The 14,058-nt window shown below is 49.3% G+C and overlaps 1 long non-coding RNA gene across 1 annotated transcript in view; it reads right to left on the reverse strand.

Moving 5' to 3' along the window:
• LOC123388689 overlaps window positions 1-14,058 on the reverse strand; it is a 43,535-nt gene that overhangs the window by 6,343 nt on the left and 23,134 nt on the right. Inside the window, exon 5 of the long non-coding RNA XR_006603183.1 lies at window positions 2,878-2,957. This is a non-coding gene — a long non-coding RNA (uncharacterized LOC123388689). The remainder of the gene's footprint in view (window positions 1-2,877; window positions 2,958-14,058) is intronic.

Below are 14,058 nucleotides of genomic sequence, written 5' to 3' on the forward strand. Positions count from 1 at the left end.
TTGGATCCAGTCTCCACCCTCCAGGAATTGACAATAAAGGAAACAAGTGAGTCCATAAAAAGGTGACATTTGAATATGAAGCAAAGAGCTGGGGAACAGGGGAGGAAGTAACACATCCTGGAATACTTTGCAGGGGAGGGAACACTTTAGGTACAAGAATGCTTTTGTTGGGTAAAAAAGGAAAGAACCCTTAGTTCTCAAGCCAAGGGGAAGAAATTCAAGATGAGCCATGATGTCTAACATTGTATTCTTTTGGATTGTAAATTGCTTTCATAATAGTGGATCCCAAAGACATGGAGGGTTCTAGATTGCCAGCAGGAGAGTGCTATAGAGGATTCGTGGGTCATCTAATCAGGATCCCATGCCACGAAGCCCTGAGGACACCAGGATGAACAAGAGCCAGCCTTCCCTTCAGCACAGAGGCAGACAGGTGCATGGCTTGTGATTGAGAGGAATCAGCAGGACAAGTTTGTGGTACCCAACCACACAAAGCAGGGAGAGGATGAATGTGGCAGCTTTAAGAACAAGAGAAATGCCAATGGACTTCAGCTCAAGGTCCACATTCTGAGACTTCCTGGAAGAGGAATTCTCTCTCTGAGCACAGGTGTCTGGAGTAGAATTTCTCTTGAGGTCCCTAGGATCCAAAGCATTATGGCAAACCCTGTTTATCTTCCCAGAACTTAGCAATTAAAAGCAGGAGACCTGGGTGGCTCAGTTGGTTAAGAATCTGCCTTAGGAAGGTCCTCGGTCTCATAATCTGAAGAATCTGCCTTAGGCCCAGGTACTGATCCCAGCGACCTGTGATGGAAGTCTGTGTCTAGCTTCCTACTCTGGGGGGAACCTACTTCTCCCTCTTCCTCTCCCCCTTGCCAGTGTTTGCTCTCTCTCGTGCATGTGCATGCTCTCTCTCTCTCAAATAAATAAAATCTCTTAAAAAAGCCTGAAAGTAAAATTGCCTCTTCAGACCCACTTATTCTCCGTCACATTGAGGAAACCAAGGCAGCCCAGTAGACGCTTCTCTCACGGATGATCCAACCTAACAAATGCTCAAGGGCACCTGGAGGTTAATATAGCCAGGAATTCTCCCTGTTTGGGTCCTGAGATGGCCAGGGATGAGTCCGTAAACCCCCTGAATGACATAGGAGACATACGTTTTCAGTGAGCAGGAATTCTTAGCTTTTAGAGCAAGATTTCATAGCTTTCACTCTATTTACAACCTCCGTACAATTAGGACTGCCCCCCAAGGAGTTAAAAACTTGATCCCTCCTTCCCTCATTTCTTCAACAAATACTTATTGATGCTGACCCCACCCCCAGAGACCATGTGCCCAGCATAGGAATACAAGGAAGGCAAGACATCCCCCCAGGCTGCAGGTAGGACCATCTATACATCATCTACATCTTCCAAGAAGTCTGTTAGACACGTTGGCAGCACTTTATACCCGTTCCTTATGTCCAACGTCCTTCCTCACTGTTCCCAAATCCTTCCCCCCCCCCCACCTCCTCTCTCCCTCCTTCCCTTGATCCCTTCAAAGAATATTTACGGAGCCCAAGTTTTGTGCCTGGCCCTGGCTGTGTCTTGTTAATTACTGAAACTGTGGTTTGGACTGAGCTAATTTTGAGGCAATTCATCTCTATGACAAGAAAAAAAAATTGAAAACCTCTCGTCATCTCCTCTCCGCCCCTCTCCCGGCCACCCTGCCCTGCCCCAGTCAGGGGAAAGCTTTGTTTTCTCCTTGAAGAAGCCATAATGGAGACTCCCCCTATGTTTATGGTTTATGGAGAGAGAACATTAGAGAATTGCCATGGTTACAGGCCCCATTCTGCCTGCATCTGAGGACCAGAGGGAGCGGGAGGAAAGCACTGAGCAGCAGCCCCGGTGCTGCTCAGCCCAGAATCATCATTAAAAAAAATGTTTACATCAGAGGAGAAATTGCTTCTCAAACAGCAAAGGGAAAACACCAGGCTTGATAAGGTTGTTACACCGACTCTTGGTTGGGCTGTTCCTTCCTCATCCCCCCGCCCCCCCGGCCCCCCTGCCCCGTATTATTTAAGGTTGTATTAAATCAGGCGGAGGGAGCAGATGACAAAATGCAACTGGGTGTCGGCGGCTCTGGCAGGACGCCCAGGCTTGGTGCCGGGACCCTCATCTCAGCCCCTCCATCGTCAGCCGCAGCAAGCTTGGCCGCTAGGGTTGGCCGGTCCCTGCAGACCCTGCCTGAGGACAGCCCTGCACTCCCTCTCGCTTGGGGGCTGGTGGACCCCAGGAGACCATTCTGATTCTGAAACAGAACCAGGCCAAGCTAGAACTGGGCAACCAGGGTCCTGATGCAGCTCTGTGTCCTAGGGAAGGTGTCTTTGCCTCTCTGAACTGTGATTTCCCTTCCTTAAAAACCAGGGCATCGGTAAGCATCCTGAGAGCAAAGCAGTGGGATATGTTGTAAAGGGTCAGGCTGCCTGGGTCCAAATTCTGACTCTCCATTTGGCTGGTGGTAAGAATCCAGCAAGATGCTCAATTAACCTCTCTGTGCTTCAGTCCCCCCCCCCCCCACTGGGGAGACAGGAACGACACAAGTGCTGACCCTATGGAACTGTGGGGACAGGCACCAAGAGAGGGTGCCTGTGCGATGCCTGGCGAATGGGCACCATCATCCCTGTGGCCACAACTGTGAGTCTCACTCCTTTCGGAGAGCCCAGAAACTGATACATTTCTTCAACAAGATGGCAGACGAAGCTGTTAGCTTGCTAATAGAATGATTCCGCACTCGTATTTCTTCGCCTTCTTCCCCCAACCCCCACCTGGCCCCTCCGTCTGAATGACCCCACAGTCAGGGGTCTCATCCTGAGACCACCTGCATGGGCCTGAGGGAGGGCTCACCTGTTGTCCATTCCAGAGCTTGAGGCTTGGATTTCCGCCCTCCCAGCTCCTGCAGGCACAGACATCTTTGGGCGGGGGACCTTGGAGAGGCAAAGTGGGAGTTAACGGGGGAACCCAGTGCCGGGAGCCATAGCGAAGGGGGAAACCAGGTTGCATTTGTTAACAACAATGGGTGCGTTCCTTACTGCCGGCGCTCCCAGGGCAGGCACCCGGTTTAAGCAATCACCATGCTTGCCCTGTGCTGTCACAGTCCCTGACCAATCCGTGGAGGCACACACTGTGACACGTGGCACTCTGCCCGACCTCGTACAGCTCCCCTATGGCCGAGCCCAGCTTTGACACTGGGATAGTTGGGGCCTGACCCTCAGCCTCTCCACACAGTTTCCAAATGGCCTGCAGGGAAAGAGCTGGGGGCCTCCGACCCCAAAACTTTCACTCTTTTTTATCACTCCTCCATTCCCTGTGGTCATGCTGACGCGGGCTTCAGGGCTCCCACGGGGGCTGCAGGTCCATCCTGCCCCTTGGACAGGGAAGCCCAAGCCCAGTGCCCACCTACCCCCAGCCCCCGCTCAGAAGGAAAAGCAATTTTCCATATTCATGTATCTGAGTCCCAAACCTGCTGACCTGTAAAAAACTCTTCCCAGTGATTTATTTGTCTCTTCTCGCTAAGACAACCAACATTATTTTATGTCACGCGTGTAGCAGAGACATTCTATCCCTTCCGGGGTCAGATGGGGCTGGCCATGGAGGCCAGGGAAGGCTCAGAGTGGTTTCCGAGGGCCCCTGGCCCCAGGGAAGCATCACTTGGTAGGGACACTTACACCCCAGTGGGTAGGGACTGGGCCAGGAGGGGCCAGAAGAAGAGCAAATCTGGACTCAGGCCACCACCTCTGGGAGACTCAGTTTACCTAGAAACCTGGGCACCCGGGTCACAGCAGACATCCCAGAGGACCTCTCACAGGTTCCACAGGGGGCTCGGCTGTGGGCAGGATGACTATCTTGCACTTAAAGGACCCTGCTTTCTCTCAGAGAGCCACCGAAATAACGATAGCCCCGATATTCCCACCCCACCCCACTTCCTCTTTGCTGCAAAAGGGTGGGTGTTAGGAAATGGATATCAAAGATCGGTCGGGTGGGATCACAAACAACTCGGAAATGGCATCTTAGTCCACAGCGGAACGAACACTTACTAAGCACCTGGTGCGTGGTCGTGGGCCTCCGAGGGGGGCGGAGAGGGAGGGAATCGCCAGGGGGCGTGGCCCGGGAGCCGGAGTGGCGGACCCAACAGGAGCCCTGCGGGCTGAGTCCCTGGGCCCCAAACCAGCCCTTGTGGCATGAGGCCTGTTGTTCTCCTCTCACTGTGCCTCCACTGCCTCATCTGTAAAATGCGGATATTCACAGCCACAGCAGAACATTATTTGCCTCCCTCTCGCGACTCTCACCGCTCACCCCTGTGTGGAGAGCTCAGCTGTCTACCCTCTACCTCCTAGGTTCTGCGACTACAGCTTACTGTGCACAAACCTCTGTTGTGCCATCAAATCGTTTCATATTCTTTTCAGAATATGAATTTCCTTAATTACAGGGACAGAGTCCGGAGGGCGAAGCTGCCTTTATGCTTACTGTTGATCCCCTCTGGGATCTGGTAGGGGAACGCACAGGCTGCAGAATCAAGCAAGAGGTATTTAACCGTCTGATCATGGAGGTGGGAGGGGCCTGTGGTCAGAACAGTCAGTCCACTGGCTTGGCCAAGGGAGGACTGACTCAGTGTGTACTGAGAACGTGGTCTGCCATTGCCTGCACATACAGGGGATGACGGATGGATGGACGGACACACAGACAGATGGATGGAATGATGGGTGGCTGGCGGGGGGGATGGATAATGGATGGCTGGAGGATGGGTGAATGTTTGGAATGATGCCTCGCTGGCTGGCTGGCCGGCTGGATGGATGCATGGACACATGGATGTATGGACAGGATGACCTTACTCTGGGGGGATTTCTTTGGCCTCCTGGTCCCTTCAAGTTTACCCTGAATCTTTACCTCCTTTCTTCCTCCACGGGCTTAGGGTGCAAAGCTGCACCCTAAGTCTCAAGGGGAAGGTTGGTTAGTTTTCTCACTTGCTTGCGTTGTGTGATTAAATAATATAAAACCAAATCAGTGTCATGTCTCAGACATTTCTGCCAGGGCTCTCAGCCTCCTAATTCATACCATTGCTTGGCAGGCACTGGGCAGCCTGTCCCCCTGAGCTCCCTCTGAGCCCTCAACAGGTCACACCAGGCTTGGTGCAGCCTACACTGAGCCCAGCCAGCAACCTCCTCTTCCAACCACCCTCCAACCACCCTGGAGACACAAACATTTCTGCCAAGTTCAGTATGAGGCAGCCCAATGCCATCGCAGGCCCAAGGACATGGTTGCTAAAATCATGTAGGAAAACAGGCTCTGTCCTTGGGGAAATGCTGGTATGGTCCTTTTAGTGCTTCCTTCCACCACCACCTTAACTCTGCCCGACCCACAGCCCATCCCCCCCATAAGGCTTCCCTGATTCTTCAGCCCCCCACCCCACCCCATCCGTTTCCTCCTCTGGCCTTTGCAACCTTCTGACTACCCTGCGGAGAAGGCAAAACTGTCTCTCTCCTCCATTCATGTTTTGACTTCAGCCCATCAGAGAGGGCATCTTTCCCTAGTTTCTCCCCCAAAGGACAATGTCTGAAACACCTGAATGGTACCATTAAATACTGCCAAAGTTACCAAAAACAACTGAAGTCTGAAAAATTGTCACAACCAAGGGCTGCTGAGGAAACCCAATGACTAAATGGGATGGGGTATCCTCAGTAGGATCCTGGATGAGAACAAGGACATTAGGCAAAAAAATAAGGAACTCTGAACAAAGTCTGGGTATCAACACTGGTTCATTGCTCAGGACAAACACACCTCAGTAATACAAGACACACCGATAGGAAAACTGTGTGGGGTCTGCGGGAACTCTCTCATACTGTCTTTGCAGGTTTTTTTGTAAATCTGAAAATCAGATTATTTTTTTTAAAGTTATGGAAGGATTTGGGCCCCCAGCACCACCCACCCTGAACTGCTAACATGTACATCCCTCAGGGCAGAACAGTTTCACATACTCTCACTACCATTTGGTGCCCCAGGAAGTTCAAGTTCCTTTAAGTCAAAAAACAAGTCTTCCCTTACTCTTACTTCATGGATCGATTCTCAACACAGAGCCAAGCATGTAAGAGGCACTTAATAAATGCCTGGCAATTGGGGCGCTGGGGTGGCTCAGTGTGTAAAAGCCTCTGCCTTATGATCTCAGGGTCCTGGGATCGAGCCCCGCATCGGGCTCTCCGCTCAGCAGGGAGCCTGCTTCCTCCTCTCTCTCTCTCTGCCTGCCTCTCTGCCTACTTGTGATCTCTGTCTGTCAAATGAATAAATATAATCTTTTTTAAAAAGTTCCTTAAATGTTATCTAATAGTTAATATTCTTATTAACTATTATTATTATAAATATTAATATTACCAAGCCTTACTTGGCCCTCCAGATGCCTGGTAATTGTTTAAAACCCCTTAGGACCTCAGAAAGTTATGGAGGGGGGAAGAGATGGTACGTGGCGTAAGTTTGCATTTTAATATGTATTTCCCACAAGGAAACCAGCTGATGGTGATACATTAAATGAGGCAAATTATTGCAACTTCACAATATAAAATAATAAGTCCTTCTTAATGCATAATCATCCAACTTTATACTTACAATGGGCACTCGTCATGGGCCAGGCGTTGTGCACAATCTCATCTAGTCCTCAGAACAACGTTAAGTAGCAGGTGGTTGGGGTCGTTAGAATCCCCATTGTACAGATGAGGAAAGTAGCTCAGTGAGATGATGGGACCTACTCAAGGTCAGAGGGCTAGTGAGCAATGGAGCCGGGTTTTACCCCAGGCAGAGCAGTCTGGCTCTGACCCACTTTAAGCCAGTATATTCTACTTATATGCCAACTACTTACCAACCCGTGTGACTTATTTCACCCTGTTTCTCAGCAAGGTCTATGGGTTCCAGGTCCATCTGATTGTAAATTCCCAATAAATAGGTCAAAATGAACAAGGTATCTGAAAGCATCAGTCCAGACTAGCAGAGAGAGGTTACCCAGAGTTTCCATTATAGCAGACTGTCCTCCACAGCAGCTGGCCTGTCTTCCTTCAGCTGCTACATGCTTGGTTCTGGTCCTACCTCTGCCATCAGGGGACTGGGACCCTTCAGGTCGGCCTCAGTTTCCCTCCTGTGCAGTGATAGGGCTAGACCAGCAGAACTCAAACAGTCCCAGCCTCTTCAGACATGATGGGGCCTCTGAGGGGCAGGCCTGCCTGTGTCTGAACCCTGCTGTGGACCAGAAAGACCAGTGTCTGGGGACACAGCCTTGCCTTTGACTTTTCACTCCAAATACTCTCAGCTAAATTCCTCATAGCCCCCATCCTGTCATCTCTTCTCTAGGAGTGGGATCTCAGCAATGACCCGGCCCCTAGCACAGGCTTTCCTGAACTTCTGTCCCTTCCATATGTCGGAAGGGAAACAGGCCAGTCACAGCAATCCTACCCAGTTGCCCTCCTTTGTTTTGTTCTAAATTGCAAGCACATTCTACTACACAGATTTATTTAAGATCGAATCACAGAATCTCCAGAATGGCAGTCACTTCAGAAATCATCTGGTTCAGAACTTTCTAGAACAGTCAGACTCATGGCAACAGATGAGTATGGCCGTGGCCAGGGGCTGGGGACAGGGAGCGTGGGTTTTGCAAGACGAAAAGAGTTCTGGAGATTGGCTGCACAACAAAGCAAATGTACTTAATGACCCTGTACTTGGTTAAAATGTATGTTGTGCTTTTTTAAATTGTGGCAAAATTTTTAAAATTTAAGTAAAATTAAAAAACAGTAATTCATGACAAAAAACATAACTCCATTCAAACCATCACCACCATGAATAGTCAACTCCACTCCTCAGCTTCCTTTCTAAGAGGTCTATACCCCATCAATACCACTGACCCTCACTCCAGTTATGCTCTGAGCCAGGCACTGGGATGGAGGTGGGTGGTGTTAGGGAAGGGAAGACTGGGGCAGGGAGCAGGGGAAACATAGACATGGGTGGTTCTTGCCCTCTGTAACTGTGCTGGGGACACAGAGGCTCGTGTTATTTAAAACACACACACGGAGACTACAGATTGTCCTCGGCCCTCCCCTGCTCTGTTCTCTAAGACTGGAGACCTTGGAGGAGCTGCTCCCAGGTTCCTCTGTCAGCTGGCTTCTGGCTGGGTTGACCCAATGGGAAGCATTAGTAGGAAACCGGAGGGTGGCCAAAGGGAGAAGTCCAGAAGCTCTCTCCGCTTCCTTCTGTCTCCCAGGAAGTGTCTAGGGCACCAGACGCTTCTCCTAACTGGCTCCCTCTCCCATCAGAAACACCTGCCCCATGGCTCCAATTTCCACCTGATGGCAGGCCTGTCCCCACCCCTGGGCTCTGGTAAGACCACCTCTTCCCTCTGACCCTCCAGCCTAGAGCAGGACAGCTACTTCCTGCTGTTGCTCAGCTCTGAGTTGCCTCACTATCCCTTATGGCCTGAAGCTTCTCCATCATGTTGTGTTAAATGTCCAGCCCTGTGAAAATTCACAGTCATGTCTACTTTCCTGGTTGGACTCCTCCTCATGATACCGGCTCCCTGGTCAAGCCTGGAAGGCAAAGGCTAAGACTGCTTTGGTCTATTACTTGCCCTGCAATTCATCCACAGGCCTGTGCTCCAGAGGAAGAACCCTGAGTGGTTAAGGAAGGTGCTCAAACATCCTATGATCCCAGGGATTTGAATAGCCGGTTCCAGCGCTCCCCACCTATGGCTCAGCAGACCTACCACTCGCCTCCAGATGTGTTTGGGTCCCCAGTGGCCAGATGTGCTCAGAGACCACTGAGCAGAGAATAAGGAGTACCTTTGGTAGAAGGCGGGGGAGGGTCTGAAGCAGTTCAGGGAGGCCTTGAGAGATGCCAGTGACACCCCTCCTTCTCACCCCACCCCCAGTGGAAACAGAAATCCTTATCAGGTGTCCCGGGGTTCTCTTCTAACCAAGAGTGATCTTGTTCACACACCTGCACTGTCCACAGTGGTGACCAGCAGCCGCACATGGGTTCTTTCTACTTTTAATTTAAGTTAGCTAAAAATTAAATAAAGTTTAAAATTCAGCCCTTTCGTTGCACAAGCCATGTTTCAAGCACTCACCTGTGGCTTGAGGCTGCAGTATTAGCGCAGACACAGAACATAGTGTTTGGGCAGCGCTGTCGGTAGAGAAAAGGGCCTTTGTCGACCGAGAAAGGAACAAAACGGCATAATACAAATTAACCAGTTGCATTTTAACAACCAAACAGGCTCCCAGCTACGCGTGGGACCAAAAGATGATTGCATTTTTATGCCGATATGGCTTTTAGTCGTACCCGCTGGGGGTTCAGGCAGAGTGGAAGAGGCAGAGCCAATTTCCTAACGCCTCTTCTGAAGGCGCAAGAATTCTGAGCTGATAGAATAAACGCCAGGATGCGAACCTACTGGAGTGAGGAGCTTTTTGGAAATGAAAGAGGCATATTTACTTAAACGGAAAAAAGGAAAAATAACATGTTTACTCTTTACTTGGATCTTTTAAGAAAAGAAACAAAAGCGCTCCAGCTAAAACCTACCTAACCGCAGCACAAGTGTCGCAGACTGGGCGACGCGGGCGGTGGGCGAACGAGACAGGATACTTAAACTGTCTGCTCTGACAGGAAAATTAAAGACAATTGAGCGCGGCGTTAAGCCTGGAGAAGCAGAGCCGGTTTCATTGCATCGTGGCTTCTCTTGCTGCAGCTCCTTGCCAGCAAGAAACCGCTCTATTTCCAGTTCATTCAGAACCTATGGTGGTCCCCCCTAACCCACAGAGGATACCGCCTGAGCCTCCCGGTGACTGTCTGAGACCGCAGATGGTCCAGAGGGCTCTATATCCCACAAGCGTGCCTCGTGGATTGCATTTCACGTTATTGAACTTTGCAGATGTTCCTTTTTTTTTTTTTTTTTTTTTTTTTTTTTTTTTTTTTTTTTTTTTTTTACAAATTGAAGGTTTGTGGCAACCATGCATTGAGCAAGTCCTCTGGCACCATTTTTCTAAAAGCATTTGCTCACTTCGTGTCTCTCTGTCACATTTTGAAATATTTCCAAGCTTTCCCTATTATTATATTGGTCATGACGGTCTGCAAGCCGTGTTCATTGATGTTACTACTGTAATTGTTGTGGGACACCGTGAACTGCGCACATATGAGATGGAGAACTCCACCAATAAAGTAAGTGTTTGGACTCCAGCCATTCCTCTGTTTCTCCCCCTCAGGCATCCCTAGTCCCTGAGATACAACAGTATTGAAATCAGGGTGATTAATAACCCTGCAACGGCCTCTAGGTGTTCAAGTAAAAGGAATAGTTGCAGGTCTTTTACTTTAAATCCAGAGCTAACCATGATTGGGCTCAGTAAGGAAGGCCTGGCGAAAGCTGAGACAGTGTGGACGTGAGGCCTCTTGGAGCAAACAGTTGGTCGAGCTGTGAATAAAAAGGTCTTGAAGGAAATTACAAGTGCTCCTCCAGCGAACATGCGAATGATAAGAAAGCAAAACAGTCTGATGGCAGATACGGAGACAGTTTGGTCTGGATAGATGATCAAGCCACCCACAACATTCCCTTAAACCAAAGCCTCAGCCAGAGCAAGACCCTGACTCTTCAGTTCTGGGGAGGCTAAGGTAGGTGAGGAAGCTGGAGAAGGACAGCTTGAAGCTAGCAGAGGCAGGTTCCTGAGGCTTCAGGAGAGAAGCCATCGCCACAACACGCACGTGCAAGAGGAAGCGGCAGGGGCTGCTTTAGAAGCTATAACGAGGCGTCCAGAAGATCCAGCTAAGATCATTCTCAAAGGTGGCTGCACTCAACAGCGGATTTTCCATGCAGACAAAACAGCCTTCTATTAGAGAAGATGCCCTCTAGGACTTGCATAGCTAGAGAGGAGAAGTCAGTGCCGGGTTTCCAAGCTCCAAAGAACAGGCTGACTCTCTTGTTAGGGACCTAATGCAGCTAGAGACTTTGAGCTGAAGCCAATGCTCTTTGACCATTCTGAAAATCCTAGGGCCTTTAGGAGTTATGCTAAGTCTATTCTGCCCGTGCACTATAAAAAGAACAACAAAGCCTGGATGACAGCACATCTGTTTACCACATGGTTTACTGAATATTTTAAGTTTACTGCTGAGGACTACTGCTCAGCAAAGATTTATTTCCAAGTGTTACTGCTCATTGACAATGCACCTGGTCACCCAAGAGCTCTGATGAAGATATAGTACAAAATTCATGTTGATTTCATGCCTGTCGACGCAGCATACATTCTGTAGCCATTCTGTAGATCAAGGGATCATCTGGACTTTCAAGTTTTATTATTTTAGAAATATATTTTGTGAGACTATAGCTGCCATCTATAGTGATTCCCCTGATGGATCTGGGCAAAGTCCACTGAAAACCTTCTGGAAAGGATTTACCATTCTAGATACCATGATTTCTAGGAAGAGGTCAAAATATCAACATTGATAGGAGTTTGGAAGAAGTTGATGAATCCTAATAACTAGAACCAAGGAAAAGCAATCGCTAACATTAATTTAAATTTACCAGTTCCTAGGCTCACTCCATCCACATCCTTTCATTTGATCTTTGTACCAAATCTGGGGGTGGAGGCACTGCTGGCCTTTCTATTTCACACATGAAAAACACCAGGTACAAAAACATGTTATCTGTCTAAAGTCTCAAAGTTAGTAAAGAGGAGATCTCAAATTCCAAATAGAACAACCTGCTTCCAGAGGTTATACCCATCATCACTACACCATACAATGAGAGGAGAAAGAGCCCAGATTCAGCAAATACCCACAACATCTGTGTTAATTACATATACCACACAAAGATGTTTCCAATTCCATCAAAGCCTGATTGCACCTCTATGCATGGGAACTGGACGAGATTTAGACATTTTGGTTGCCGTTCTAGCCCTCCAAGATTGTATGTACCTCTTTCAGGCACACAGAGATACTGGACCTTCATGGATAATGACCAGACACTTTTTTTTTTCTTTCAAAAAAGCAGAGGAAAAAAAAAATAATGACACATTTTTAGCAAGCAAGGAGATGCCAGAAGGTAATTGCTTTCCAAATTACTGTAAGTTATAAATGGATCAATGATTTCCTCTGGAGTTGGAATCAACAGTAATTAGCAATATGCAAATCCCACCCTGAGCCCTTTACTGCCCACAATGAAGGGGGAGGCGCCCTAAGCAGTCATTTGCATTCATCTGGAGGAGGCCCAGATGGGTGCACCCCAAATGGGGTTTGCAGGCTGTGAACTGAAGGAAAGTGGAGGGGAGCAAAGTAAATCTCTGTCCTGCTGAAGTTGGGGCCGGGGGTCTAGGGGTGCTCCTCAGAGCTCTTCTAGCAATAGTCCCGGCCCTGTCCCCAGGTCAGCAAAGAAGAATCTGGATCAAATGTACAGTGAATTGGGGGAAAGGTGTGGAAACTGTCAGGATTAACTTCTGTGTGGCATCGGTACGTCTGTCCCCTGAAGGAAGAAGTTGGCTGGGGTGGGAGGAATGAGCCCTGGAAGAAAAGTCCGGGAGCCTAAGCACCAGTCCTGGCTCTACTCTACTTGCCTTGTGTCTGGAGCCAGTCGCCTCTCCTTGCAGGTGCTTGTGAGAAGAGAGGATTGGACCAGGTGAGGCTCCTTCTGTTCATTTATTCATTCACTACAAGCACTTCCTCTACCTATTGTGTGCCAAGCACTAAGAACAGAAACCCAACTAAAACTTGTTCCCACCATCAGCAGCTCTCAGTTTGCCAGGAGCAAAGAATGTGTAACAAGATCATCTTTTTTTTTTTTTTAAGATTTTACTTATTTATTTGACAGAGAAAGAGAGAGAGGAGAGAGAGAGTGTGTGTACAAGCAGGGGAGAGGGATGGGGGAGAGGGAGAAGCAGGCTCTCTGCTAAGCAGAGAGGCCCACGAAAGGTTTGATCCTAGGACCCTGAGATCAAGGCCTGAGCTGAAGGCAGATGCCCAACCCACTGAACCACCCAGACACCCCAGCCAGATCATCTTAATGATGGATTCTAAGTATCGCAAGACACATATGAATAGGTTCACTCCAAGTGAATCTGGACGACTTCTTGGAAGAGGTGACATTTCTGTTGGGCCTCAAAGAATGACTCTGTATTTCATTTCCAAGCAATTCAGTTGTAGCTCCATCTGGGGCCACAGAGGGTTTAAAGCAACACTCCTTGAGCTTTTCTGAACACACAAATCATCGGGGAGCACATATAAAATGTCCATTCTTGGAGCCCATCGGTCCATCTGGGACTGGGACTGAGAATCCGCATTTTAGCAAGCTCACCAGTGACTCGGGGACAGTAGGCCTGCGGGCCACATTCTGAGAAAGGACTGGTGCAATCCTTCCTGATTCTATCTGTATTGTTCAAAACAAAACAAAATCCTAAGGGCTGCTTCCAGATACTTGACAAGACACTTGACATTTGATAACTCCTGAAACCTCCACATGGGCATCCCCTCCCAAGAAGCAAACTACCCACTCCCGACACCCGTGGTGCCACCAAAAACCATGAAGAGCCTCTTCAGAGCTGAGTACCCATATTCCATTCATTCTGTGCAAAGGGCCAGGGACTCGGCATCTGTCCTCCAGAAGCACCCCTGAAGCAGTCTGGGAAAAGGTTCCCAAGCCGTTCAGCTGGTCCCTCCCTGCCGAGTGGTGACCAAGCTCCCTGAGCTGGAGGTACCTCATCTCCTCCATCCCTGCCCAACAGGGTGCCTGGTGCTCCCGTCTGGGAAACAGAAGGCATGGAGGGCATTACCGTAGAGAAAGCCGGACTGTCCTGAACCGAGAGCTCACCGCCTGATCGTCACCTGGCTGGCTCGCTCCACACGGCCAGGCGGACCTCAGCTAGATGTCATCGCTTCTGGCAGGTCTCCCCCAACCAGCCCACCTGATACCTCGCCAGTCTAGCCTCGTCTGGCCTATCTGGGACGGCCCTTCAATGATGCTCCCCGATCCACCGTGCCTCCAGGTCCAAACGTCTTACTCGGTCTTCTCCCCTGGATTCCAGG

The sequence above is a fragment of the Mustela putorius genome, unplaced genomic scaffold (genome assembly GCF_011764305.1).
Source record: "Mustela putorius furo isolate JIRA1106 unplaced genomic scaffold, ASM1176430v1.1 tig00003909_pilon_pilon_pilon, whole genome shotgun sequence".
Classification (NCBI taxonomy): Eukaryota; Metazoa; Chordata; class Mammalia; order Carnivora; family Mustelidae; genus Mustela; species Mustela putorius.